The 26,471-nt window shown below is 42.6% G+C and overlaps 12 non-coding genes across 12 annotated transcripts; all 12 read left to right on the top strand.

The window, feature by feature from the left end:
• Nucleotides 1–2,184: 2,184 nt before the first annotated feature.
• On the top strand, nucleotides 2,185–2,257 carry Trnaf-gaa (transfer RNA phenylalanine (anticodon GAA)). Its single transcript has one exon. It is a non-coding gene; the product is annotated as a tRNA-Phe (tRNA).
• A 1,053-nt stretch (nucleotides 2,258–3,310) lies between these two features.
• Trnaf-gaa (transfer RNA phenylalanine (anticodon GAA)) lies at nucleotides 3,311–3,383 on the top strand. The gene has a single exon. It is a non-coding gene; the product is annotated as a tRNA-Phe (tRNA).
• Nucleotides 3,384–4,145: 762 nt separating this feature from the next.
• Nucleotides 4,146–4,217, top strand: Trnad-guc (transfer RNA aspartic acid (anticodon GUC)). The gene has a single exon. It is a non-coding gene; the product is annotated as a tRNA-Asp (tRNA).
• A 971-nt stretch (nucleotides 4,218–5,188) lies between these two features.
• Trnaf-gaa (transfer RNA phenylalanine (anticodon GAA)) lies at nucleotides 5,189–5,261 on the top strand. The gene has a single exon. It is a non-coding gene; the product is annotated as a tRNA-Phe (tRNA).
• Nucleotides 5,262–6,314: 1,053 nt separating this feature from the next.
• Trnaf-gaa (transfer RNA phenylalanine (anticodon GAA)) lies at nucleotides 6,315–6,387 on the top strand. Its single transcript has one exon. It is a non-coding gene; the product is annotated as a tRNA-Phe (tRNA).
• Nucleotides 6,388–9,322: 2,935 nt separating this feature from the next.
• Trnaf-gaa (transfer RNA phenylalanine (anticodon GAA)) lies at nucleotides 9,323–9,395 on the top strand. Its single transcript has one exon. It is a non-coding gene; the product is annotated as a tRNA-Phe (tRNA).
• Nucleotides 9,396–15,711: 6,316 nt separating this feature from the next.
• Nucleotides 15,712–15,784, top strand: Trnaf-gaa (transfer RNA phenylalanine (anticodon GAA)). Its single transcript has one exon. It is a non-coding gene; the product is annotated as a tRNA-Phe (tRNA).
• A 1,888-nt stretch (nucleotides 15,785–17,672) lies between these two features.
• Nucleotides 17,673–17,744, top strand: Trnad-guc (transfer RNA aspartic acid (anticodon GUC)). Its single transcript has one exon. It is a non-coding gene; the product is annotated as a tRNA-Asp (tRNA).
• Nucleotides 17,745–18,716: 972 nt separating this feature from the next.
• On the top strand, nucleotides 18,717–18,789 carry Trnaf-gaa (transfer RNA phenylalanine (anticodon GAA)). The gene has a single exon. It is a non-coding gene; the product is annotated as a tRNA-Phe (tRNA).
• A 679-nt stretch (nucleotides 18,790–19,468) lies between these two features.
• On the top strand, nucleotides 19,469–19,541 carry Trnaf-aaa (transfer RNA phenylalanine (anticodon AAA)). The gene has a single exon. It is a non-coding gene; the product is annotated as a tRNA-Phe (tRNA).
• Nucleotides 19,542–20,594: 1,053 nt separating this feature from the next.
• Trnaf-gaa (transfer RNA phenylalanine (anticodon GAA)) lies at nucleotides 20,595–20,667 on the top strand. The gene has a single exon. It is a non-coding gene; the product is annotated as a tRNA-Phe (tRNA).
• A 2,557-nt stretch (nucleotides 20,668–23,224) lies between these two features.
• On the top strand, nucleotides 23,225–23,297 carry Trnaf-gaa (transfer RNA phenylalanine (anticodon GAA)). Its single transcript has one exon. It is a non-coding gene; the product is annotated as a tRNA-Phe (tRNA).
• The last annotated feature ends 3,174 nt before the right edge of the window (nucleotides 23,298–26,471 follow it).

Here is a 26,471-nt window from a genome sequence, read left to right as displayed (position 1 = left end):
CAAGCGTAACTGTCCTCGGTAGTATAGTGGTCAGTATCAACGCCTGAAAAGCGGGAGACTGGGGTTCGATTCCCCGCCGGGGAATTTGTGATATATCAATAATCTTTTTATTTTTATTGGATAACACTAATAATTCTACATGTGCGCTTTCTATTGACTTTAGAAATCTTGACAAACCACATTCGCTGAGTAACACAATTCTTCCTTAGATGTATCTTCTCTCGTCCTTTTATGAACAAATAACATCTTGCTGATTCTTTCCAATTTCATTCTGGTAAAGCTGCTTTCCGATTTCTCCTAGGCGTGCCGAAATAGCTCAGTTGGGAGTGCGTTAGACTGAAGATCTAAAGGTCCCTGGTTCGATCCCGGGTTTCTTCAAGCGTAACTGTCCTCGGTAGTATAGTGGTCAGTATCCCCACCTGTCACGCGGGAGACCGGGGTTCGATTTCCCGCCGTCGAGTTTCCTATATTTCTTTAATCTTTTTATTTTTATTGGATAACACTAACAATTCTACATGTGCGCTTTCGATTGACTTTAGAAATCTTGACAAACCACATTCGCTGAGTAACACAATCCTTCCTTAGATGTATCTTCTCTCGTCCTTTTATGAACAAATAACATCTTGCTGATTCTTTCCAATTTCATTCTGGTAAAGCTGCTTTCCGATTTCTCCTAAGCGTGCCGAAATAGCGCAGTTGGGAGAGCGTTAGACTGAAGATCTAAAGGTCCCTGGTTCGATCCCGGGTTTCGGCAAGCGTAACTGTCCTCGGTAGTATAGTGGTCAGTATCCCCGCCTGAAACGAGGGAGACTGACGTTCGATTCCCCGCCTAGGAGATTGTGATATCTCAATAATCTTTTTATTTTTATTGGATAACACTAATAATTCTACATGTGCGCTTTCGATTGACTTTAGAAATCTTGACAAACCACATTCGCTGAGTAACACAATTCTTTATTAGATGTATCTTCTCTCGTCCTTTTATGAACAAATAACATCTTGCTGATTCTTTCCAATTTCATTCTGGTAAAGCTGCTTTCCGATTTCTCCTAGGCGTGCCGAAAGAGTTCATTTGGGCGAGCGTTAGACTGAAGATCTAAAGGTCCCTGGTTCGATCCCGGGTTTCGGCAAGCGTAACTGTCCTCGGTAGTATAGTGGTCAGTATCCCCGCCTGAAAAGCGGGAGACTGGGGTTCGATTCCCCGCCGGAGAGTTTGTTATATATCAATAATCTTTTTATTTTTATTGGATAACACTAATAATTTTACATGTGCGCTTTCGATTGACTTTAGAAATCTTGAGAAACCACATTCGCTGAGTAACACAATTCTTCCTTAGATGTATCTTCTCTAGTCCTTTTATGAACAAATAACATCTTGCTGATTCTTTCCAGTTTCATTCTGGTAAAGCTGCTTTCCGATTTCTCCTAGGCGTGCCGAAATAGCTCAGTTGGGAGAGCGTTAGACTGAAGATCTAAAGGTCCCTGGTTCGATCCCGGGTTTCAGCAAGCGTAACTGTCCAGAGTAGTATAGTGGTCAGTATCCCCGCCTGAAAAGCGGGAGACTGGGGTTCGATTCCTCGCCGGGGAGTTTGTGATATATCAATAATCTTCATATTTTTATTGGATAACACTAATAATTCTACATGTGCGCTTTCGATTGACTTTAGAAATCTTGACAAACCACATTCGCTGAGTAACACAATTCTTTATTAGATGTATCTTCTCTCGTCCTTTTATGAACAAATAACATCTTGCTGATTCTTTCCAATTTCATTCTGGTAAAGCTGCTTTCCGATTTCTCCTAGCCGTGCCGAAATAGTTCAGTTGGGCGAGCGTTAGACTGAAGATCTAAAGGTCAAGGTTCGATCCCGGGTTTCGGCAAGCGTAACTGTCCTCGGTAGTATAGTGGTCAGTATCCCCGCCTGAAAAGCGGGAGACTGGGGTTCGATTCCCCGCCGGGGAGTTTGTTATATATCAATAATCTTTTTATTTTTATTGGATAACACTAATAATTCTACATGTGCGCTTTCGATTGACTTTAGAAATCTTGAGAAACCACATTCGCTGAGTAACACAATTCTTCCTTAGATGTATCTTCTCTCGTCCTTTTATGAACAAATAACATCTTGCTGATTCTTTCCAGTTTCATTCTGGAAAAGCTGCTTTCCGATTTCTCCTAGGCGTGCCGAAATAGCTCAGTTGGGAGAGCGTTAGACTGAAGATCTAACGGTCCCTGGTTCGATCCCGGGTTTCGGCAAGCGTAACTGTCCTCGGTAGTATAGTGGTCAGTATCTCCGACTTAGACGCGGGAGACCGGGGTTCGATTCACCGCAGGGGAGTTTGTGATATATCAATAATCTTTTTATTTTTATTGGATAACACTAATAATTCTACATGTGCGCTTTCGATTGACTTTAGAAATCTTGACAAACCACATTCGCTGAGTAACACAATTCTTCCTTAGATGTATCTTCTCTCGTCCTTTTATGAACAAATAACATCTTGCTGATTCTTTCCAGTTTCATTCTGGTAAAGCTGCTTTCCGATTTCTCCTAGGCGTGCCGAAATAGCTCAGTTGGGAGAGCGTTAGACTGAAGATCTAAAGGTCAAGGTTCGATCCCGGGTTTCAGCAAGCGTAACTGTCCTCGGCAGTATAGTGGTCAGTATCCCCGCCTGAAAAGCGGGAGACTGGGGTTCGATTCCCCGCCGGGGAGTTTGCGATATAACATTAATCTTTTTATTTTTATTGGATAACACTAATAATTCTACATGTGCGCTTTCGATTGACTTTAGAAATCTTGACAAACCACATTCGCTGAGTAACACAATTCTTCCTTAGATGTATCTTCTCTCGTCCTTTTATGAACAAATAACATTTGGTGATTCTTTCCAGTTTCATTCTGGTAAAGCTGCTTTCCGATTTCTCCTAGGCGTGCCGAAACAGTTCAGTTGGGCGAGCGTGAGACTGAAGTTCTAAAGGTCCCTGGTTCGATCCCGGGTTTCTGCAAGCGTAATTGTCCTCGGTAGTATAGTGGTCAGTATCCCCGCCTGAAAAGCGGGAGACTGGGGTTCGATTCCCCGCCGGGGAGTTTGTGATATATCAATAATCTTTTTATTTTTATTGGATAACACTAATAATTCTACATGTGCGCTTTCTATTGACTTTAGAAATCTTGACAAACCACATTCGCTGAGTAACACAATTCTTCCTTAGATGTATCTTCTCTCGTCCTTTTATGAACAAATAACATCTTGCTGATTCTTTCCAATTTCATTCTGGTAAAGCTGCTTTCCGATTTCTCCTAGGCGTGCCGAAATAGCTCAGTTGGGAGAGCGTTAGACTGAAGATCTAAAGGTCCCTGGTTCGATCCCGGGTTTCGGCAAGCGTAATTGTTCTCGGTAGTATAGTGGTCAGTATCCCCGCCTGTCACGTGGGAGACCGGGGTTCGATTCCCCGCCGGGGAGTTTGCGATATTTCTTTAATCTTTTTATTTTTATTGGATAACACTAATAATTCTACATGTGCGCTTTCGATTGACTTTAGAAATCTTGATAAACCACATTCGCTGAGTAACACAATTCTTTATTAGATGTATCTTCTCTCGTCCTTTTATGAACAAATAACATCTTGCTGATTCTTTCCAGTTTCATTCTGGTAAAGCTGTTTTCCGATTTCTCCTAGGCGTGCCGAAATAGCTCAGTTGGGAGAGCGTTAGACTGAAGATCTAACGGTCCCTGGTTCGATCCCGGGTTTCTTCAAGCGTAACTGTCCTCGGTAGTATAGTGGTCAGTATCCCCACCTGTCACGCGGGAGACCGGGGTTCGATTCCCCGCCGGGGAGTTTGCTATATTTCTTCAATCTTTTTATTTTTATTGGATAACACTAATAATTCTACATGTGCGCTTTCGATTGACTTTAGAAATCTTGACAAACCACATTCGCTGAGTAACACAATTCTTCCTTAGATGTATCTTCTCTCGTCCTTTTATGAACAAATAACATCTTGCTGATTCTTTCCAATTTCAATCTGGTAAAGCTGCTTTCCGATCGCTCCTAGGCGTGCCGAAATAGTTCAGTTGGGAGAGCGTTAGACTGAAGATCTAAAGGTCCTTGGTTCGATCCTTGGTGTTGGCAAGCGTAACTGTCCTCGGTAGTATAGTGGTCAGTATCCCCGCCTGTCACGCGGGAGACCGGGGTTCGATTCCCCGCCGGGGAGTTTGCGATATAACATTAATCTTTTTATTTTTATTGGATAACACTAATAATTCTACATGTGCGCTTTCGATTGACTTTAGAAATCTTGACAAACCACATTCGCTGAGTAACACAATTCTTCCTTAATGTATCTTCTCTCGTCCTTTTATGAACAAATAACATCTTGCTGATTCTTTCCAGTTTCATTCTGGTAAAGCTGCTTTCCGATTTCTCCTAGGCGTGCCGAAATAGCTCAGTTGGGAGAGCGTTAGACTGAAGATCTAAAGGTCCCTGGTTCGATCCCGGGTTTCAGCAAGCGTAACTGTCCAGAGTGGTATAGTGGTCAGTATCCCCGCCTGAAAAGCGGGAGACTGGGGTTCGATTCCCCGCCGGGGAGTTTGTGATATATCAATAATCTTTATATTTTTATTGGATAACACTAATAATTCTACATGTGCGCTTTCGATTGACTTTAGAAATCTTGACAAACCACATTCGCTGAGTAACACAATTCTTTATTAGATGTATCTTCTCTCGTCCTTTTATGAACAAATAACATCTTGCTGATTCTTTCCAATTTCATTCTGGTAAAGCTGCTTTCCGATTTCTCCTAGCCGTGCCGAAATAGTTCAGTTGGGCGAGCGTTAGACTGAAGATCTAAAGGTCAAGGTTCGATCCCGGGTTTCGGCAAGCGTAACTGTCCTCGGTAGTATAGTGGTCAGTATCCCCGCCTGAAAAGCGGGAGACTGGGGTTCGATTCCCCGCCGGGGAGTTTGTTATATATCAATAATCTTTTTATTTTTATTGGATAACACTAATAATTCTACATGTGCGCTTTCGATTGACTTTAGAAATCTTGAGAAACCACATTCGCTGAGTAACTTAATTCTTCCTTAGATGTATCTTCTCTCGTCCTTTTATGAACAAATAACATCTTGCTGATTCTTTCCAGTTTCATTCTAGAAAAGCTGCTTTCCGATTTCTCCTAGGCGTGCCGAAATAGCTCAGTTGGGAGAGCGTTAGACTGAAGATCTAACGGTCCCTGGTTCGATCCCGGGTTTCGGCAAGCGTAACTGTCCTCGGTAGTATAGTGGTCAGTATCTCCGACTTAGACGCTGGAGACCGGGGTTCGATTCACCGCAGGGGAGTTTGTGATATATCAATAATCTTTTTATTTTTATTGGATAACACTAATAATTCTACATGTGCGCTTTCGATTGACTTTAGAAATCTTGACAAACCACATTCGCTGAGTAACACAATTCTTCCTTAGATGTATCTTCTCTCGTCCTTTTATGAACAAATAACATCTTGCTGATTCTTTCCAGTTTCATTCTGGTAAAGCTGCTTTCCGATTTCTCCTAGGCGTGCCGAAATAGCTCAGTTGGGAGAGCGTTAGAATGAAGATCTAAAGGTCCCTGGTTCGATCCCGGGTTTCAGCAAGCGTAACTGTCCTCGGCAGTATAGTGGTCAGTATCCCCGCCTGAAAAGCGGGAGACTGGGGTTCGATTCCCCGCCGGGGAGTTTGCGATATAACATTAATCTTTTTATTTTTATTGGATAACACTAATAATTCTACATGTGCGCTTTCGATTGACTTTAGAAATCTTGACAAACCACATTCGCTGAGTAACACAATTCTTTATTAGATGTATCTTCTCTCGTCCTTTTATGAACAAATAGCATCTTGCTGATTCTTTCCAATTTCATTCTGGTAAAGCTGCTTTCCGATTTCTCCTAGGCGTGCCGAAATAGTTCAGTAGGGCGAGCGTTAGACTGAAGACCTAAAGGTCAAGATTCGATCCCGGGTTTCGGCAAGCGTAACTGTCCTCGGTAGTATAGTGGTCAGTATCCCCGCCTGAAAAGCGGGAGACTGGGGTTCGATTACCGCCGGGAGGTTTGTGATATATCAATAATCTTTTTATTTTTATTGGATAACACTAATAATTCTACATGTGCGCTTTCTATTGACTTTAGAAATCTTGACAAACCACATTCGCTGAGTAACACAATTCTTCCTTAGATGTATCTTCTCTCGTCCTTTTATGAACAAATAACATCTTGCTGATTCTTTCCAATTTCATTCTGGTAAAGCTGCTTTCCGATTTCTCCTAGGCGTGCCGAAATAGCTCAGTTGGGAGAGCGTTAGACTGAAGATCTAAAGGTCCCTGGTTCGATCCCGGGTTTCGGCAAGCGTAATTGTCCTCGGTAGTATAGTGGTCAGTATCCCCGCCTGTCACGTGGGAGACCGGGGTTCGATTCCCCGCCGGGGAGTTTGCGATATTTCTTTAATCTTTTTATTTTTATTGGATAACACTAATAATTCTACATGTGCGCTTTCGATTGACTTTAGAAATCTTGATAAACCACATTCGCTGAGTAACACAATTCTTTATTAGATGTATCTTCTCTCGTCCTTTTATGAACAAATAACATCTTGCTGATTCTTTCCAGTTTCATTCTGGTAAAGCTGTTTTCCGATTTCTCCTAGGCGTGCCGAAATAGCTCAGTTGGGAGAGCGTTAGACTGAAGATCTAACGGTCCCTGGTTCGATCCCGGGTTTCTTCAAGCGTAACTGTCCTCGGTAGTATAGTGGTCAGTATCCCCACCTGTCACGCGGGAGACCGGGGTTCGATTCCCCGCCGGGGAGTTTGCTATATTTCTTCAATCTTTTTATTTTTATTGGATAACACTAATAATTCTACATGTGCGCTTTCGATTGACTTTAGAAATCTTGACAAACCACATTCGCTGAGTAACACAATTCTTCCTTAGATGTATCTTCTCTCGTCCTTTTATGAACAAATAACATCTTGCTGATTCTTTCCAATTTCAATCTGGTAACGCTGCTTTCCGATCGCTCCTAGGCGTGCCGAAATAGTTCAGTTGGGAGAGCGTTAGACTGAAGATCTAAAGGTCCTTGGTTCGATCCTTGGTGTTGGCAAGCGTAACTGTCCTCGGTAGTATAGTGGTCAGTATCCCCGCCTGTCACGCGGGAGACCGGGGTTCGATTCCCCGCAGGGGAGTTTGCGATATAACATTAATCTTTTTATTTTTATTGGATAACACTAATAATTCTACATGTGCGCTTTCGATTGACTTTAGAAATCTTGACAAACCACATTCGCTGAGTAACACAATTCTGTATTAGATGTATCTTCTCTCGTCCTTTTATGAACAAATAACATCTTGCTGATTCTTTCCAGTTTCATTCTCGTAAAGCTGCTTTCCGATCTCTCCTAGACGTGCCGAAATAGCTCAGTTGGGAGAGCGTTAGACTGAAGATCTAAAGGTCCCTGGTTCGATCCCGGGTTTCTTCAAGCGTAACTGTCCTCGGTAGTATATTGGTCAGTATCCCCGCCTGTCACGCGGGAGACCGGGGTTCGATTCCCCACCGGGGAGTTTGTGATATATCAATAATCTTTTTATTTTTATTGGATAACACTAATAATTCTACATGTGCGCTTTCGATTGACTTTAGAAATCTTGACAAACCACATTCGCTGAGTAACACAATTCTTCCTTAGATGTATCTTCTCTCGTCCTTTTATGAACAAATAACATCTTGCCCATTCTTTCCAATTTCATTCTGGTAAAGCTGCTTTCCGATTTCTCCTAGGCGTGCCGAAATAGCTCAGTTGGGAGGGCATCAGACTGAAGATCTAAAGGTCCCTGGTTCGATCCCGGGTTTGGGCAAGCGTAACTGTCCTCGGTAGTATAGTGGTCAGTATCCCCACCTGTCACGCGGGAGACCGGGGTTCGATTTCCCGCCGTCGAGTTTGCTATATTTCTTTAATCTTTTTATTTTTATTGGATAACACTAATAATTCTACATGTGCGCTTTCGATTGACTTTAGAAATCTTGACAAACCACATTCGCTGAGTAACACAATCCTTCCTTAGATGTATCTTCTCTCGTCCTTTTATGAACAAATAACATCTTGCTGATTCTTTCCAATTTCATTCTGGTAAAGCTGCTTTCCGATCGCTCCTAGGCGTGCCGAAATAGTTCAGTTGGGAGAGCGTTAGACTGAAGATCTAAAGGTCCTTGGTTCGATCCTTGGTGTTGGCAAGCGTAACTGTCCTCGGTAGTATAGTGGTCAGTATCCCCGCCTGTCACGCTGGAGACCGGGGTTCGATTCCAAGCCGGGGAGTTTGCGATATAACATTAATCTTTTTATTTTTATTGGATAACACTAATAATTCTACATGTGCGCTTTCGATTGACTTTAGAAATCTTGACAAACCACATTCGCTGAGTAACACAATTCTTTATTAGATGTATCTTCTCTCGTCCTTTTATGAACAAATAACATCTTGCTGATTCTTTCCAATTTCATTCTGGTAAAGCTGTTTTCCGATTTCTCCTAGGCGTGCCGAAATAGCTCAGTTGGGAGAGCGTTAGACTGAAGATCTAACGGTCCCTGGTTCGATCCCGGGTATCTTCAAGCGTAACTGTCCTCGGTAGTATAGTGGTGAGTATCCCCACCTGTCACGCGGGAGACCGGGGTTCGATTCCCCGCCGGGGAGTTTGCTATATTTCTTCAATCTTTTTATTTTTATTGGATAACACTAATAATTCTACATGTGCGCTTTCGATTGACTTTAGAAATCTTGACAAACCACATTCGCTGAGTAACACAATTCTTCCTTAGATGTATCTTCTCTCGTCCTTTTATGAACAAATAACATCTTGCTGATTCTTTCCAGTTTCATTCTCGTAAAGCTGCTTTCCGATCTCTCCTAGGCGTGCCGAAATAGCTCAGTTGGGAGAGCGTTAGACTGAAGATCTAAAGGTCCCTGGTTCGATCCCGGGTTTCTTCAAGCGTAACTGTCCTCGGTAGTATATTGGTCAGTATCCCCGCCTGTCACGCGGGAGACCGGCGTTCGATTCCCCACCGGGGAGTTTGTGATATATCAATAATCTTTTTATTTTTATTGGATAACACTAATAATTCTACATGTGCGCTTTCGATTGACTTTAGAAATCTTGACAAACCACATTCGCTGAGTAACACAATTCTTCCTTAGATGTATCTTCTCTCGTCCTTTTATGAACAAATAACATCTTGCTGATTCTTTCCAATTTCATTCTGGTAAAGCTGCTTTCCGATTTCTCCTAGGCGTGCCGAAATAGCTCAGTTGGGAGAGCGTTAGACTGAAGATCTAAAGGTCCCTGGTTCGATCCCGGGTTTCGGCAAGCGTAATTGTCCTCGGTAGTATAGTGGTCAGTATCCCCGCCTGTCACGTGGGAGACCGGGGTTCGATTCCCCGCCGGGGAGTTTGCGATATTTCTTTAATCTTTTTATTTTTATTGGATAACACTAATAATTCTACATGTGCGCTTTCGATTGACTTTAGAAATCTTGATAAACCACATTCGCTGAGTAACACAATTCTTTATTAGATGTATCTTCTCTCGTCCTTTTATGAACAAATAACATCTTGCTGATTCTTTCCAGTTTCATTCTGGTAAAGCTGTTTTCCGATTTCTCCTAGGCGTGCCGAAATAGCTCAGTTGGGAGAGCGTTAGACTGAAGATCTAACGGTCCCTGGTTCGATCCCGGGTTTCTTCAAGCGTAACTGTCCTCGGTAGTATAGTGGTCAGTATCCCCACCTGTCACGCGGGAGACCGGGGTTCGATTCCCCGCCGGGGAGTTTGCTATATTTCTTCAATCTTTTTATTTTTATTGGATAACACTAATAATTCTACATGTGCGCTTTCGATTGACTTTAGAAATCTTGACAAACCACATTCGCTGAGTAACACAATTCTTCCTTAGATGTATCTTCTCTCGTCCTTTTATGAACAAATAACATCTTGCTGATTCTTTCCAATTTCAATCTGGTAACGCTGCTTTCCGATCGCTCCTAGGCGTGCCGAAATAGTTCAGTTGGGAGAGCGTTAGACTGAAGATCTAAAGGTCCTTGGTTCGATCCTTGGTGTTGGCAAGCGTAACTGTCCTCGGTAGTATAGTGGTCAGTATCCCCGCCTGTCACGCGGGAGACCGGGGTTCGATTCCCCGCAGGGGAGTTTGCGATATAACATTAATCTTTTTATTTTTATTGGATAACACTAATAATTCTACATGTGCGCTTTCGATTGACTTTAGAAATCTTGACAAACCACATTCGCTGAGTAACACAATTCTGTATTAGATGTATCTTCTCTCGTCCTTTTATGAACAAATAACATCTTGCTGATTCTTTCCAGTTTCATTCTCGTAAAGCTGCTTTCCGATCTCTCCTAGACGTGCCGAAATAGCTCAGTTGGGAGAGCGTTAGACTGAAGATCTAAAGGTCCCTGGTTCGATCCCGGGTTTCTTCAAGCGTAACTGTCCTCGGTAGTATATTGGTCAGTATCCCCGCCTGTCACGCGGGAGACCGGGGTTCGATTCCCCACCGGGGAGTTTGTGATATATCAATAATCTTTTTATTTTTATTGGATAACACTAATAATTCTACATGTGCGCTTTCGATTGACTTTAGAAATCTTGACAAACCACATTCGCTGAGTAACACAATTCTTCCTTAGATGTATCTTCTCTCGTCCTTTTATGAACAAATAACATCTTGCCCATTCTTTCCAATTTCATTCTGGTAAAGCTGCTTTCCGATTTCTCCTAGGCGTGCCGAAATAGCTCAGTTGGGAGGGCATCAGACTGAAGATCTAAAGGTCCCTGTTTTGATCCCGGGTTTGGGCAAGCGTAACTGTCCTCGGTAGTATAGTGGTCAGTATCCCCACCTGTCACGCGGGAGACCGGGGTTCGATTTCCCGCCGTCGAGTTTGCTATATTTCTTTAATCTTTTTATTTTTATTGGATAACACTAATAATTCTACATGTGCGCTTTCGATTGACTTTAGAAATCTTGACAAACCACATTCGCTGAGTAACACAATCCTTCCTTAGATGTATCTTCTCTCGTCCTTTTATGAACAAATAACATCTTGCTGATTCTTTCCAATTTCATTCTGGTAAAGCTGCTTTCCGATCGCTCCTAGGCGTGCCGAAATAGTTCAGTTGGGAGAGCGTTAGACTGAAGATCTAAAGGTCCTTGGTTCGATCCTTGGTGTTGGCAAGCGTAACTGTCCTCGGTAGTATAGTGGTCAGTATCCCCGCCTGTCACGCTGGAGACCGGGGTTCGATTCCAAGCCGGGGAGTTTGCGATATAACATTAATCTTTTTATTTTTATTGGATAACACTAATAATTCTACATGTGCGCTTTCGATTGACTTTAGAAATCTTGACAAACCACATTCGCTGAGTAACACAATTCTTTATTAGATGTATCTTCTCTCGTCCTTTTATGAACAAATAACATCTTGCTGATTCTTTCCAATTTCATTCTGGTAAAGCTGTTTTCCGATTTCTCCTAGGCGTGCCGAAATAGCTCAGTTGGGAGAGCGTTAGACTGAAGATCTAACGGTCCCTGGTTCGATCCCGGGTATCTTCAAGCGTAACTGTCCTCGGTAGTATAGTGGTGAGTATCCCCACCTGTCACGCGGGAGACCGGGGTTCGATTCCCCGCCGGGGAGTTTGCTATATTTCTTCAATCTTTTTATTTTTATTGGATAACACTAATAATTCTACATGTGCGCTTTCGATTGACTTTAGAAATCTTGACAAACCACATTCGCTGAGTAACACAATTCTTCCTTAGATGTATCTTCTCTCGTCCTTTTATGAACAAATAACATCTTGCTGATTCTTTCCAGTTTCATTCTCGTAAAGCTGCTTTCCGATCTCTCCTAGGCGTGCCGAAATAGCTCAGTTGGGAGAGCGTTAGACTGAAGATCTAAAGGTCCCTGGTTCGATCCCGGGTTTCTTCAAGCGTAACTGTCCTCGGTAGTATATTGGTCAGTATCCCCGCCTGTCACGCGGGAGACCGGCGTTCGATTCCCCACCGGGGAGTTTGTGATATATCAATAATCTTTTTATTTTTATTGGATAACCCTAATAATTCTACATGTGCGCTTTCGATTGACTTTAGAAATCTTGACAAACCACATTCGCTGAGTAACACAATTCTTCCTTAGATGTATCTTCTCTCGTCCTTTTATGAACAAATAACATCTTGCCGATTCTTTCCAATTTCATTCTGGTAAAGCTGCTTTCCGATTTCTCCTAAGAGTGCCGAAATAGTTCAGTTGGACGAGCGTTAGACTGAAGATCTAAAGGTCCCTGGTTCGATCCCGGGTTTCGGCAAGCGTAACTGTCCTCGGTAGTATAGTGGTCAGTATCAACGCCTGAAAAGCGGGAGACTGGGGTTCGATTCCCCGCCGGGGAATTTGTGATATATCAATAATCTTTTTATTTTTATTGGATAACACTAATAATTCTACATGTGCGCTTTCTATTGACTTTAGAAATCTTGACAAACCACATTCGCTGAGTAACACAATTCTTCCTTAGATGTATCTTCTCTCGTCCTTTTATGAACAAATAACATCTTGCTGATTCTTTCCAATTTCATTCTGGTAAAGCTGCTTTCCGATTTCTCCTAGGCGTGCCGAAATAGCTCAGTTGGGAGTGCGTTAGACTGAAGATCTAAAGGTCCCTGGTTCGATCCCGGGTTTGGGCAAGCGTAACTGTCCTCGGTAGTATAGTGGTCAGTATCCCCGCCTGTCACGTGGGAGACCGGGGTTCGATTCCCCGCCGGGGAGTTTGCGATATTTCTTTAATCTTTTTATTTTTATTGGATAACACTAATAATTCTACATGTGCGCTTTCGATTGACTTTAGAAATCTTGACAAATCACATTCGCTGAGTAACACAATTCTTTATTAGATGTATCTTCTCTCGTCCTTTTATGAACAAATAACATCTTGCTGATTCTTTCCAGTTTCATTCTGGTAAAGCTGCTTTCCGATTTCTCCTAGGTGTGCCGAAATAGCTCAGTTGGGAGAGCGTTAGACTGAAGATCTAACGGTCCCTGGTTCGATCCCGGGTTTCTTCAAGCGTAATTGTCCTCGGTAGTATAGTGGTCAGTATCCCCACCTGTCACGCGGGAGACCGGGGTTCGATTTCCCGCCGTCGAGTTTCCTATATTTCTTTAATCTTTTTATTTTTATTGGATAACACTAACAATTCTACATGTGCGCTTTCGATTGACTTTAGAAATCTTGACAAACCACATTCGCTGAGTAACACAATCCTTCCTTAGATGTATCTTCTCTCGTCCTTTTATGAACAAATAACATCTTGCTGATTCTTTCCAATTTCATTCTGGTAAAGCTGCTTTCCGATCGCTCCTAGGCGTGCCGAAATAGTTCAGTTGGGAGAGCGTTAGGTGAAGATCTAAAGGTCCTTGGTTCGATCCTTGGTGTTGGCAAGCGTAACTGTCCTCGGTAGTATAGTGGTCAGTATCCCCGCCTGTCACGCTGGAGACCGGGGTTCGATTCCAAGCCGGGGAGTTTGCGATATAACATTAATCTTTTTATTTTTATTGGATAACACTAATAATTCTACATGTGCGCTTTCGATTGACTTTAGAAATCTTGACAAACCACATTCGCTGAGTAACACAATTCTTTATTAGATGTATTTCTCTCGTCCTTTTATGAACAAATAACATTTTGCTGATTCTTTCCAATTTCATTCTGGTAAAGCTGCTTTCCGATTTCTCCTAGGCGTGCCGAAAGAGTTCAGTTGGGCGAGCGTTAGACTGAAGATCTAAAGGTCCCTGGTTCGATCCCGGGTTTCGGCAAGCGTAACTGTCCTCGGAAGTATAGTGGTCAGTATCCCCGCCTGAAAAGCGGGAGACTGGGGTTCGATTCCCCGCCGGAGAGTTTGTTATATATCAATAATCTTTTTATTTTTATTGGATAACACTAATAATTTTACATGTGCGCTTTCGATTGACTTTAGAAATCTTGAGAAACCACATTCGCTGAGTAACACAATTCTTCCTTAGATGTATCTTCTCTAGTCCTTTTATGAACAAATAACATCTTGCTGATTCTTTCCAGTTTCAATCTGGAAAAGCTGCTTTCCGATTTCTCCTAGGCGTGCCGAAAATAGCTCAGTTGGGAGAGCGTTAGACTGAAGATCTAACGGTCCCTGGTTCGATCCCGGGTTTCGGCAAGCGTAACTGTCCTCGGTAGTATAGTGGTCAGTATCCCAGCCTGTCCCGCGGGAGACCGGGGTTCGATTCCCCGCCGGGGAGTTTGCGATATAACATTAATCTTTTTATTTTTATTGGATAACACTAATAATTCTACATGTGCGCTTTCGATTGACTTTAGAAATCTTGACAAACCACATTCGCTGAGTAACACAATTCTTTATTAGATGTATCTTCTCTCGTCCTTTTATGAACAAATAACATCTTGCTGATACTTTCCAATTTCATTCTGGTAAAGCTGCTTTCCGATTTCTCCTAGGCGTGCCGAAATAGTTCAGTTGGGCGAGCGTTAGACTGAAGATCTAAAGGTCCCTGGTTCGATCCCGGGTTTCGGCAAGCGTAACTGTCCTCGGTAGTAGAGTGGTCAGTATCCCCGCCTGAAAAGCGGGAGACTGGGGTTCGATTCCCCGTCGGGGAGTATGTGATATATCAATAATCTTTTTATTTTTATTGGATAACACTAATAATTCTACATGTGCGCTTTCGATTGACTTTAGAAATCTTGACAAACCACATTCGCTGAGTAACACAATTCTTCCTTAATGTATCTTCTCTCGTCCTTTTATGAACAAATAACATCTTGCTGATTCTTTCCAGTTTCATTCTGGTAAAGCTGCTTTCCGATTTCTCCTAGGCGTGCCGAAATAGCTCAGTTGGGAGAGCGTTAGACTGAAGATCTAAAGGTCCCTGGTTCGATCCCGGGTTTCAGCAAGCGTAACTGTCCAGAGTAGTATAGTGGTCAGTATCCCCGCCTGAAAAGCGGGAGACTGGGGTTCGATTCCCCGCCGGGGAGTTTGTGATATATCAATAATCTTTATATTTTTATTGGATAACACTAATAATTCTACATGTGCGCTTTCGATTGACTTTAGAAATCTTGACAAACCACATTCGCTGAGTAACACAATTCTTTATTAGATGTATCTTCTCTCGTCCTTTTATGAACAAATAACATCTTGCTGATTCTTTCCAATTTCATTCTGGTAAAGCTGCTTTCCGATTTCTCCTAGCCGTGCCGAAATAGTTCAGTTGGGCGAGCGTTAGACTGAAGATCTAAAGGTCAAGGTTCGATCCCGGGTTTCGGCAAGCGTAACTGTCCTCGGTAGTATAGTGGTCAGTATCCCCGCCTGAAAAGCGGGAGACTGGGGTTCGATTCCCCGCCGGGGAGTTTGTTATATATCAATAATCTTTTTATTTTTATTGGATAACACTAATAATTCTACATGTGCGCTTTCGATTGACTTTAGAAATCTTGAGAAACCACATTCGCTGAGTAACACAATTCTTCCTTAGATGTATCTTCTCTCGTCCTTTTATGAACAAATAACATCTTGCTGATTCTTTCCAGTTTCATTCTGGAAAAGCTGCTTTCCGATTTCTCCTAGGCGTGCCGAAATAGCTCAGTTGGGAGAGCGTTAGACTGAAGATCTAACGGTCCCTGGTTCGATCCCGGGTTTCGGCAAGCGTAACTGTCCTCGGTAGTATAGTGGTCAGTATCTCCGACTTAGACGCGGGAGACCGGGGTTCGATTCACCCCAGGGGAGTTTGTGATATATCAATAATCTTTTTATTTTTATTGGATAACACTAATAATTCTACATGTGCGCTTTCGATTGACTTTAGAAATCTTGACAAACCACATTCGCTGAGTAACACAATTCTTCCTTAGATGTATCTTCTCTCGTCCTTTTATGAACAAATAACATCTTGCTGATTCTTTCCAGTTTCATTCTGGTAAAGCTGCTTTCCGATTTCTCCTAGGCGTGCCGAAATAGCTCAGTTGGGAGAGCGTTAGATTGAAGATCTAAAGGTCAAGGTTCGATCCCGGGTTTCAGCAAGCGTAACTGTCCTCGGCAGTATAGTGGTCAGTATCCCCGCCTGAAAAGCGGGAGACTGGGGTTCGATTCCCCGCCGGGGAGTTTGCGATATAACATTAATCTTTTTATTTTTATTGGATAACACTAATAATTCTACATGTGCGCTTTCGATTGACTTTAGAAATCTTGACAAACCACATTCGCTGAGTAACACAATTCTTCCTTAGATGTATCTTCTCTCGTCCTTTTATGAACAAATAACATTTGGTGATTCTTTCCAGTTTCATTCTGGTAAAGCTGCTTTCCGATTTCTCCTAGGCGTGCCGAAACAGTTCAGTTGGGCGAGCGTGAGACTGAAGTTCTAAAGGTCCCTGGTTCGATCCCGGGTTTCTGCAAGCGTAATTGTCCTCGGTAGTATAGTGGTCAGTATCCCCGCCTGAAAAGCGGGAGACTGGGGTTCGATTCCCCGCCGGGGAGTTTGTGATATATCAATAATCTTTTTATTTTTATTGGATAACACTAATAATTCTACATGTGCGCTTTCTATTGACTTTAGAAATCTTGACAAACCACATTCGCTGAGTAACACAATTCTTCCTTAGATGTATCTTCTCTCGTCCTTTTATGAACAAATAACATCTTGCTGATTCTTTCCAATTTCATTCTGGTAAAGCTGCTTTCCGATTTCTCCTAGGCGTGCCGAAATAGCTCAGTTGGGAGAGCGTTCGACTGAAGATCTAAAGGTCCCTGGTTCGATCCCGGGTTTCGGCAAGCGTAATTGTTCTCGGTAGTATAGTGGTCAGTATCCCCGCCTGTCACGTGGGAGACCGGGGTTCGATTCCCCGCCGGGGAGTTTGCGATATTTCTTTAATCTTTTTATTTTTATTGGATAACACTAATAATTCTACATGTGCGCTTTCGATTGACTTTAGAAATCTTGATAAACCACATTCGCTGAGTAACACAATTCTTTATTAGATGTATCTTCTCTCGTCCTTTTATGAACAAATAACATCTTGCTGATTCTTTCCAGTTTCATTCTGGTAAAGCTGTTTTCCGATTTCTCCTAGGCGTGCCGAAATAGCTCAGTTGGGAGAGCGTTAGACTGCAGATCTAACGGTCCCTGGTTCGATCCCGGGTTTCTTCAAGCGTAACTGTCCTCGGTAGTATAGTGGTCAGTATCCCCACCTGTCACGCGGGAGACCGGGGTTCGATTCCCCGCCGGGGAGTTTGCTATATTTCTTCAATCTTTTTATTTTTATTGGATAACACTAATAATTCTACATGTGCGCTTTCGATTGACTTTAGAAATCTTGACAAACCACATTCGCTGAGTAACACAATTCTTCCTTAGATGTATCTTCTCTCGTCCTTTTATGAACAAATAACATCTTGCTGATTCTTTCCAATTTCAATCTGGTAAAGCTGCTTTCCGATCGCTCCTAGGCGTGCCGAAATAGTTCAGTTGGGAGAGCGTTAGACTGAAGATCTAAAGGTCCTTGGTTCGATCCTTGGTGTTGGCAAGCGTAACTGTCCTCGGTAGTATAGTGGTCAGTATCCCCGCCTGTCACGCGGGAGACCGGGGTTCGATTCCCCGCCGGGGAGTTTGCGATATAACATTAATCTTTTTATTTTTATTGGATAACACTAATAATTCTACATGTGCGCTTTCGATTGACTTTAGAAATCTTGACAAACCACATTCGCTGAGTAACACAATTCTGTATTAGATGTATCTTCTCTCGTCCTTTTATGAACAAATAACATCTTGCTGATTCTTTCCAGTTTCATTCTGGTAAAGCTGCTTTCCGATTTCTCCTAGGCGTGCCGAAATAGCTCAGTTGGGAGAGCGTTAGAATGAAGATCTAAAGGTCCCTGGTTCGATCCCGGGTTTCAGCAAGCGTAACTGTCCTCGGCAGTATAGTGGTCAGTATCCCCGCCTGAAAAGCGGGAGACTGGGGTTCGATTCCCCGCCGGGGAGTTTGCGATATAACATTAATCTTTTTATTTTTATTGGATAACACTAATAATTCTACATGTGCGCTTTCGATTGACTTTAGAAATCTTGACAAACCACATTCGCTGAGTAACACAATTCTTTATTAGATGTATCTTCTCTCGTCCTTTTATGAACAAATAGCATCTTGCTGATTCTTTCCAATTTCATTCTGGTAAAGCTGCTTTCCGATTTCTCCTAGGCGTGCCGAAATAGCTCAGTTGGGAGAGCGTTAGACTGAAGATCTAAAGGTCCCTGGTTCGATCCCGGGTTTCTGCAAGCGTAATTGTCCTCGGTAGTATAGTGGTCAGTATCCCCGCCTGAAAAGCGGGAGACTGGGGTTCGATTCCCCGCCGGGGAGTTTGTGATATATCAATAATCTTTTATTTTTATTGGATAACACTAATAATTCTACATGTGCGCTTTCTATTGACTTTAGAAATCTTGACAAACCACATTCGCTGAGTAACACAATTCTTCCTTAGATGTATCTTCTCTCGTCCTTTTATGAACAAATAACATCTTGCTGATTCTTTCCAATTTCATTCTGGTAAAGCTGCTTTCCGATTTCTCCTAGGCGTGCCGAAATAGCTCAGTTGGGAGAGCGTTAGACTGAAGATCTAAAGGTCCCTGGTTCGATCCCGGGTTTCGGCAAGCGTAATTGTTCTCGGTAGTATAGTGGTCAGTATCCCCGCCTGTCACGTGGGAGACCGGGGTTCGATTCCCCGCCGGGGAGTTTGCGATATTTCTTTAATCTTTTTATTTTTATTGGATAACACTAATAATTCTACATGTGCGCTTTCGATTGACTTTAGAAATCTTGATAAACCACATTCGCTGAGTAACACAATTCTTTATTAGATGTATCTTCTCTCGTCCTTTTATGAACAAATAACATCTTGCTGATTCTTTCCAGTTTCATTCTGGTAAAGCTGTTTTCCGATTTCTCCTAGGCGTGCCGAAATAGCTCAGTTGGGAGAGCGTTAGACTGAAGATCTAACGGTCCCTGGTTCGATCCCGGGTTTCTTCAAGCGTAACTGTCCTCGGTAGTATAGTGGTTAGTATCCCCACCTGTCACGCGGGAGACCGGGGTTCGATTCCCCACCGGGGAGTTTGCTATATTTCTTCAATCTTTTTATTTTTATTGGATAACACTAATAATTCTACATGTGCGCTTTCGATTGACTTTAGAAATCTTGACAAACCACATTCGCTGAGTAACACAATTCTTCCTTAGATGTATCTTCTCTCGTCCTTTTATGAACAAATAACATCTTGCTGATTCTTTCCAATTTCAATCTGGTAAAGCTGCTTTCCGATCGCTCCTAGGCGTGCCGAAATAGTTCAGTTGGGAGAGCGTTAGACTAAAGATCTAAAGGTCCTTGGTTCGATCCTTGGTGTTGGCAAGCGTAACTGTCCTCGGTAGTATAGTGGTCAGTATCCCCGCCTGTCACGCGGGAGACCGGGGTTCGGTTCCCCGCCGGGGAGTTTGCGATATAACATTAATCTTTTTATTTTTATTGGATAACACTAATAATTCTACATGTGCGCTTTCGATTGACTTTAGAAATCTTGACAAACCACATTCGCTGAGTAACACAATTCTGTATTAGATGTATCTTCTCTCGTCCTTTTATGAACAAATAACATCTTGCTGATTCTTTCCAGTTTCATTCTCGTAAAGCTGCTTTCCGATCTCTCCTAGGCGTGCCGAAATAGCTCAGTTGGGAGAGCGTTAGACTGAAGATCTAAAGGTCCCTGGTTCGATCCCGGGTTTCTTCAAGCGTAACTGTCCTCGGTAGTATATTGGTCAGTATCCCCGCCTGTCACGCGGGAGACCGGGGTTCGATTCCCCGCCGGGGAGTTTGTGATATATCAATAATCTTTTTATTTTTATTGGATAACACTAATAATTCTACATGTGCGCTTTCGATTGACTTTAGAAATCTTGACAAACCACATTCGCTGAGTAACACAATTCTTCCTTAGATGTATCTTCTCTCGTCCTTTTATGAACAAATAATATTTGGTGATTCTTTCCAATTTCATTCTGGTAAAGCTGCTTTCCGATTTCTCCTAGGCGTGCCGAAACAGTTCAGTTGGGCGAGCGTGAGACTGAAGTTCTAAAGGTCCCTGGTTCGATCCCGGGTTTCTGCAAGCGTAATTGTCCTCGGTAGTATAGTGGTCAGTATCCCCGCCTGAAAAGCGGGAGACTGGGGTTCGATTACCGCCGGGGAGTTTGTGATATATCAATAATCTTTTTATTTTTATTGGATAACACTAATAATTCTACATGTGCGCTTTCTATTGACTTTAGAAATCTTGACAAACCACATTCGCTGAGTAACACAATTCTTCCTTAGATGTATCTTCTCTCGTCCTTTTATGAACAAATAACATCTTGCTGATTCTTTCCAATTTCATTCTGGTAAAGCTGCTTTCCGATTTCTCCTAGGCGTGCCGAAATAGCTCAGTTGGGAGAGCGTTAGACTGAAGATCTAAAGGTCCCTGGTTCGATCCCGGGTTTCGGCAAGCGTAATTGTCCTCGGTAGTATAGTGGTCAGTATCCCCGCCTGTCACGTGGGAGACCGGGGTTCGATTCCCCGCCGGGGAGTTTGCGATATTTCTTTAATCTTTTTATTTTTATTGGATAACACTAATAATTCTACATGTGCGCTTTCGATTGACTTTAGAAATCTTGATAAACCACATTCGCTGAGTAACACAATTCTTTATTCGATGTATCTTCTCTCGTCCTTTTATGAACAAATAACATCTTGCTGATTCTTTCCAGTTTCATTCTGGTAAAGCTGTTTTCCGATTTCTCCTAGGCGTGCCGAAATAGCTCAGTTGGGAGAGCGTTAGACTGAAGATCTAACGGTCCCTGGTTCGATCCCGGGTTTCTTCAAGCGTAACTGTCCTCGGTAGTATAGTGGTCAGTATCCCCACCTGTCACGCGGGAGACCGGGGTTCGATTCCCCGCCGGGGAGTTTGCTATATTTCTTCAATCTTTTTATTTTTATTGGATAACACTAATAATTCTACATGTGCGCTTTCGATTGACTTTAGAAATCTTGACAAACCACATTCGCTGAGTAACACAATTCTTCCTTAGATGTATCTTCTCTCGTCCTTTTATGAACAAATAACATCTTGCTGATTCTTTCCAATTTCAATCTGGTAACGCTGCTTTCCGATCGCTCCTAGGCGTGCCGAAATAGTTCAGTTGGGAGAGCGTTAGACTGAAGATCTAAAGGTCCTTGGTTCGATCCTTGGTGTTGGCAAGCGTAACTGTCCTCGGTAGTATAGTGGTCAGTATCCCCGCCTGTCACGCGGGAGACCGGGGTTCGATTCCCCGCAGGGGAGTTTGCGATATAACATTAATCTTTTTATTTTTATTGGATAACACTAATAATTCTACATGTGCGCTTTCGATTGACTTTAGAAATCTTGACAAACCACATTCGCTGAGTAACACAATTCTGTATTAGATGTATCTTCTCTCGTCCTTTTATGAACAAATAACATCTTGCTGATTCTTTCCAGTTTCATTCTCGTAAAGCTACTTTCCGATCTCTCCTAGACGTGCCGAAATAGCTCAGTTGGGAGAGCGTTAGACTGAAGATCTAAAGGTCCCTGGTTCGATCCCGGGTTTCTTCAAGCGTAACTGTCCTCGGTAGTATATTGGTCAGTATCCCCGCCTGTCACGCGGGAGACCGGGGTTCGATTCCCCACCGGGGAGTTTGTGATATATCAATAATCTTTTTATTTTTATTGGATAACACTAATAATTCTACATGTGCGCTTTCGATTGACTTTAGAAATCTTGACAAACCACATTCGCTGAGTAACACAATTCTTCCTTAGATGTATCTTCTCTCGTCCTTTTATGAACAAATAACATCTTGCCCATTCTTTCCAATTTCATTCTGGTAAAGCTGCTTTCCGATTTCTCCTAGGCGTGCCGAAATAGCTCAGTTGGGAGTGCATCAGACTGAAGATCTAAAGGTCCCTGGTTCGATCCCGGGTTTGGGCAAGCGTAACTGTCCTCGGTAGTATAGTGGTCAGTATCCCCACCTGTCACGCGGGAGACCGGGGTTCGATTTCCCGCCGTCGAGTTTGCTATATTTCTTTAATCTTTTTATTTTTATTGGATAACACTAATAATTCTACATGTGCGCTTTCGATTGACTTTAGAAATCTTGACAAACCACATTCGCTGAGTAACACAATTCTGTATTAGATGTATCTTCTCTCGTCCTTTTATGAACAAATAACATCTTGCTGATTCTTTCCAGTTTCATTCTCGTAAAGCTGCTTTCCGATCTCTCCTAGGCGTGCCGAAATAGCTCAGTTGGGTGAGCGTTAGACTGAAGATCTAAAGGTCCCTGGTTCGATCCCGGGTTTCTTCAAGCGTAACTGTCCTCGGTAGTATATTGGTCAGTATCCCCGCCTGTCACGCGGGAGACCGGGGTTCGATTCCCCGCCGGGGAGTTTGTGATATATCAATAATCTTTTTATTTTTATTGGATAACACTAATAATTCTACATGTGCGCTTTCGATTGACTTTAGAAATCTTGACAAACCACATTCGCTGAGTAACACAATTCTTCCTTAGATGTATCTTCTCTCGTCCTTTTATGAACAAATAACATTTGGTGATTCTTTCCAATTTCATTCTGGTAAAGCTGCTTTCCGATTTCTCCTAGGCGTGCCGAAACAGTTCAGTTGGGCGAGCGTGAGACTGAAGTTCTAAAGGTCCCTGGTTCGATCCCGGGTTTCTGCAAGCGTAATTGTCCTCGGTAGTATAGTGGTCAGTATCCCCGCCTGAAAAGCGGGAGACTGGGGTTCGATTACCGCCGGGGAGTTTGTGATATATCAATAATCTTTTTATTTTTATTGGATAACACTAATAATTCTACATGTGCGCTTTCTATTGACTTTAGAAATCTTGACAAACCACATTCGCTGAGTAACACAATTCTTCCTTAGATGTATCTTCTCTCGTCCTTTTATGAACAAATAACATCTTGCTGATTCTTTCCAATTTCATTCTGGTAAAGCTGCTTTCCGATTTCTCCTAGGCGTGCCGAAATAGCTCAGTTGGGAGAGCGTTAGACTGAAGATCTAAAGGTCCCTGGTTCGATCCCGGGTTTCGGCAAGCGTAATTGTCCTCGGTAGTATAGTGGTCAGTATCCCCGCCTGTCACGTGGGAGACCGGGGTTCGATTCCCCGCCGGGGAGTTTGCGATATTTCTTTAATCTTTTTATTTTTATTGGATAACACTAATAATTCTACATGTGCGCTTTCGATTGACTTTAGAAATCTTGATAAACCACATTCGCTGAGTAACACAATTCTTTATTAGATGTATCTTCTCTCGTCCTTTTATGAACAAATAACATCTTGCTGATTCTTTCCAGTTTCATTCTGGTAAAGCTGTTTTCCGATTTCTCCTAGGCGTGCCGAAATAGCTCAGTTGGGAGAGCGTTAGACTGAAGATCTAACGGTCCCTGGTTCGATCCCGGGTTTCTTCAAGCGTAACTGTCCTCGGTAGTATAGTGGTCAGTATCCCCACCTGTCACGCGGGAGACCGGGGTTCGATTCCCCGCCGGGGAGTTTGCTATATTTCTTCAATCTTTTTATTTTTATTGGATAACACTAATAATTCTACATGTGCGCTTTCGATTGACTTTAGAAATCTTGACAAACCACATTCGCTGAGTAACACAATTCTTCCTTAGATGTATCTTCTCTCGTCCTTTTATGAACAAATAACATCTTGCTGATTCTTTCCAATTTCAATCTGGTAACGCTGCTTTCCGATCGCTCCTAGGCGTGCCGAAATAGTTCAGTTGGGAGAGCGTTAGACTGAAGATCTAAAGGTCCTTGGTTCGATCCTTGGTGTTGGCAAGCGTAACTGTCCTCGGTAGTATAGTGGTCAGTATCCCCGCCTGTCTCGCGGGAGACCGGGGTTCGATTCCCCGCAGGGGAGTTTGCGATATAACATTAATCTTTTTATTTTTATTGGATAACACTAATAATTCTACATGTGCGCTTTCGATTGACTTTAGAAATCTTGACAAACCACATTCGCTGAGTAACACAATTCTGTATTAGATGTATCTTCTCTCGTCCTTTTATGAACAAATAACATCTTGCTGATTCTTTCCAGTTTCATTCTCGTAAAGCTGCTTTCCGATCTCTCCTAGACGTGCCGAAATAGCTCAGTTGGGAGAGCGTTAGACTGAAGATCTAAAGGTCCCTGGTTCGATCCCGGGTTTCTTCAAGCGTAACTGTCCTCGGTAGTATATTGGTCAGTATCCCCGCCTGTCACGCGGGAGACCGGGGTTCGATTCCCCACCGGGGAGTTTGTGATATATCAATAATCTTTTTATTTTTATTGGATAACACTAATAATTCTACATGTGCGCTTTCGATTGACTTTAGAAATCTTGACAAACCACATTCGCTGAGTAACACAATTCTTCCTTAGATGTATCTTCTCTCGTCCTTTTATGAACAAATAACATCTTGCCCATTCTTTCCAATTTCATTCTGGTAAAGCTGCTTTCCGATTTCTCCTAGGCGTGCCGAAATAGCTCAGTTGGGAGTGCATCAGACTGAAGATCTAAAGGTCCCTGGTTCGATCCCGGGTTTGGGCAAGCGTAACTGTCCTCGGTAGTATAGTGGTCAGTATCCCCACCTGTCACGCGGGAGACCGGGGTTCGATTTCCCGCCGTCGAGTTTGCTATATTTCTTTAATCTTTTTTATTTTTATTGGATAACACTAATAATTCTACATGTGCGCTTTCGATTGACTTTAGAAATCTTGACAAACCACATTCGCTGAGTAACACAATCCTTCCTTAGATGTATCTTCTCTCGTCCTTTTATGAACAAATAACATCTTGCTGATTCTTTCCAATTTCATTCTGGTAAAGCTGCTTTCCGATCGCTCCTAGGCGTGCCGAAATAGTTCAGTTGGGAGAGCGTTAGACTGAAGATCTAAAGGTCCTTGGTTCGATCCTTGGTGTTGGCAAGCGTAACTGTCCTCGGTAGTATAGTGGTCAGTATCCCCGCCTGTCACGCTGGAGACCGGGGTTCGATTCCAAGCCGGGGAGTTTGCGATATAACATTAATCTTTTTATTTTTATTGGATAACACTAATAATTCTACATGTGCGCTTTCGATTGACTTTAGAAATCTTGACAAACCACATTCGCTGAGTAACACAATTCTTTATTAGATGTATCTTCTCTCGTCCTTTTATGAACAAATAACATCTTGCTGATTCTTTCCAATTTCATTCTGGTAAAGCTGCTTTCCGATTTCTCCTAGGCGTGCCGAAATAGTTCAGTTGGGCGAGCGTTATACTGAAGATCTAAAGGTCCCTGGTTCGATCCCTGGTTTCGGCAAGCGTAACTGTTCTCGGTAGTATAGTGGTCAGTATCCCCGCCTGAAAAGCGGGAGACTGGGGTTCGATTCCCCTCCGGGGAGTTTGTTATATATCAATAATCTTTTTATTTTTATTGGATAACACTAATAATTTTACATGTGCGCTTTCGATTGACTTTAGAAATCTTGAGAAACCACATTCGCTGAGTAACACAATTCTTCCTTAGATGTATCTTCTCTCGTCCTTTTATGAACAAATAACATCTTGCTGATTCTTTCCAGTTTCAATCTGGAAAAGCTGCTTTCCGATTTTTCCCAGGCGTGCCGAAATAGCTCAGTTGGGAGAGCGTTAGACTGAAGATCTAACGGTCCCTTGTTCGATCCCGGGTTTCGGCAAGCGTAACTGTCCTCGGTAGTATAGTGGTCAGTATCCCAGCCTGTCCCGCGGGAGACCGGGGTTCGATTCCCCGCCGGGGAGTTTGCGATATAACATTAATCTTTTTATTTTTATTGGATAACACTAATAATTCTACATGTGCGCTTTCGATTGACTTTAGAAATCTTGACAAACCACATTCGCTGAGTAACACAATTCTTTATTAGATGTATCTTCTCTCGTCCTTTTATGAACAAATAACATCTTGCTGATACTTTCCAATTTCATTCTGGTAAAGCTGCTTTCCGATTTCTCCTAGGCGTGCCGAAATAGTTCAGTTGGGCGAGCGTTAGACTGAATATCTAAAGGTCCCTGGTTCGATCCCGGGTTTCGGCAAGCGTAACTGTCCTCGGTAGTATAGTGGTCAGTATCCCCGCCTGAAAAGCGGGAGACTGGGGTTCGATTCCCCGTCGGGGAGTATGTGATATATCAATAATCTTTTTATTTTTATTGGATAACACTAATAATTCTACATGTGCGCTTTCGATTGACTTTAGAAAT

The sequence above is a fragment of the Argiope bruennichi genome, chromosome 7 (genome assembly GCF_947563725.1).
Source record: "Argiope bruennichi chromosome 7, qqArgBrue1.1, whole genome shotgun sequence".
Classification (NCBI taxonomy): domain Eukaryota; kingdom Metazoa; phylum Arthropoda; class Arachnida; order Araneae; family Araneidae; genus Argiope; species Argiope bruennichi.
Note: the sequence above shows the minus strand (reverse complement) of the source record. Positions and strands in the feature narration are given on the sequence as shown.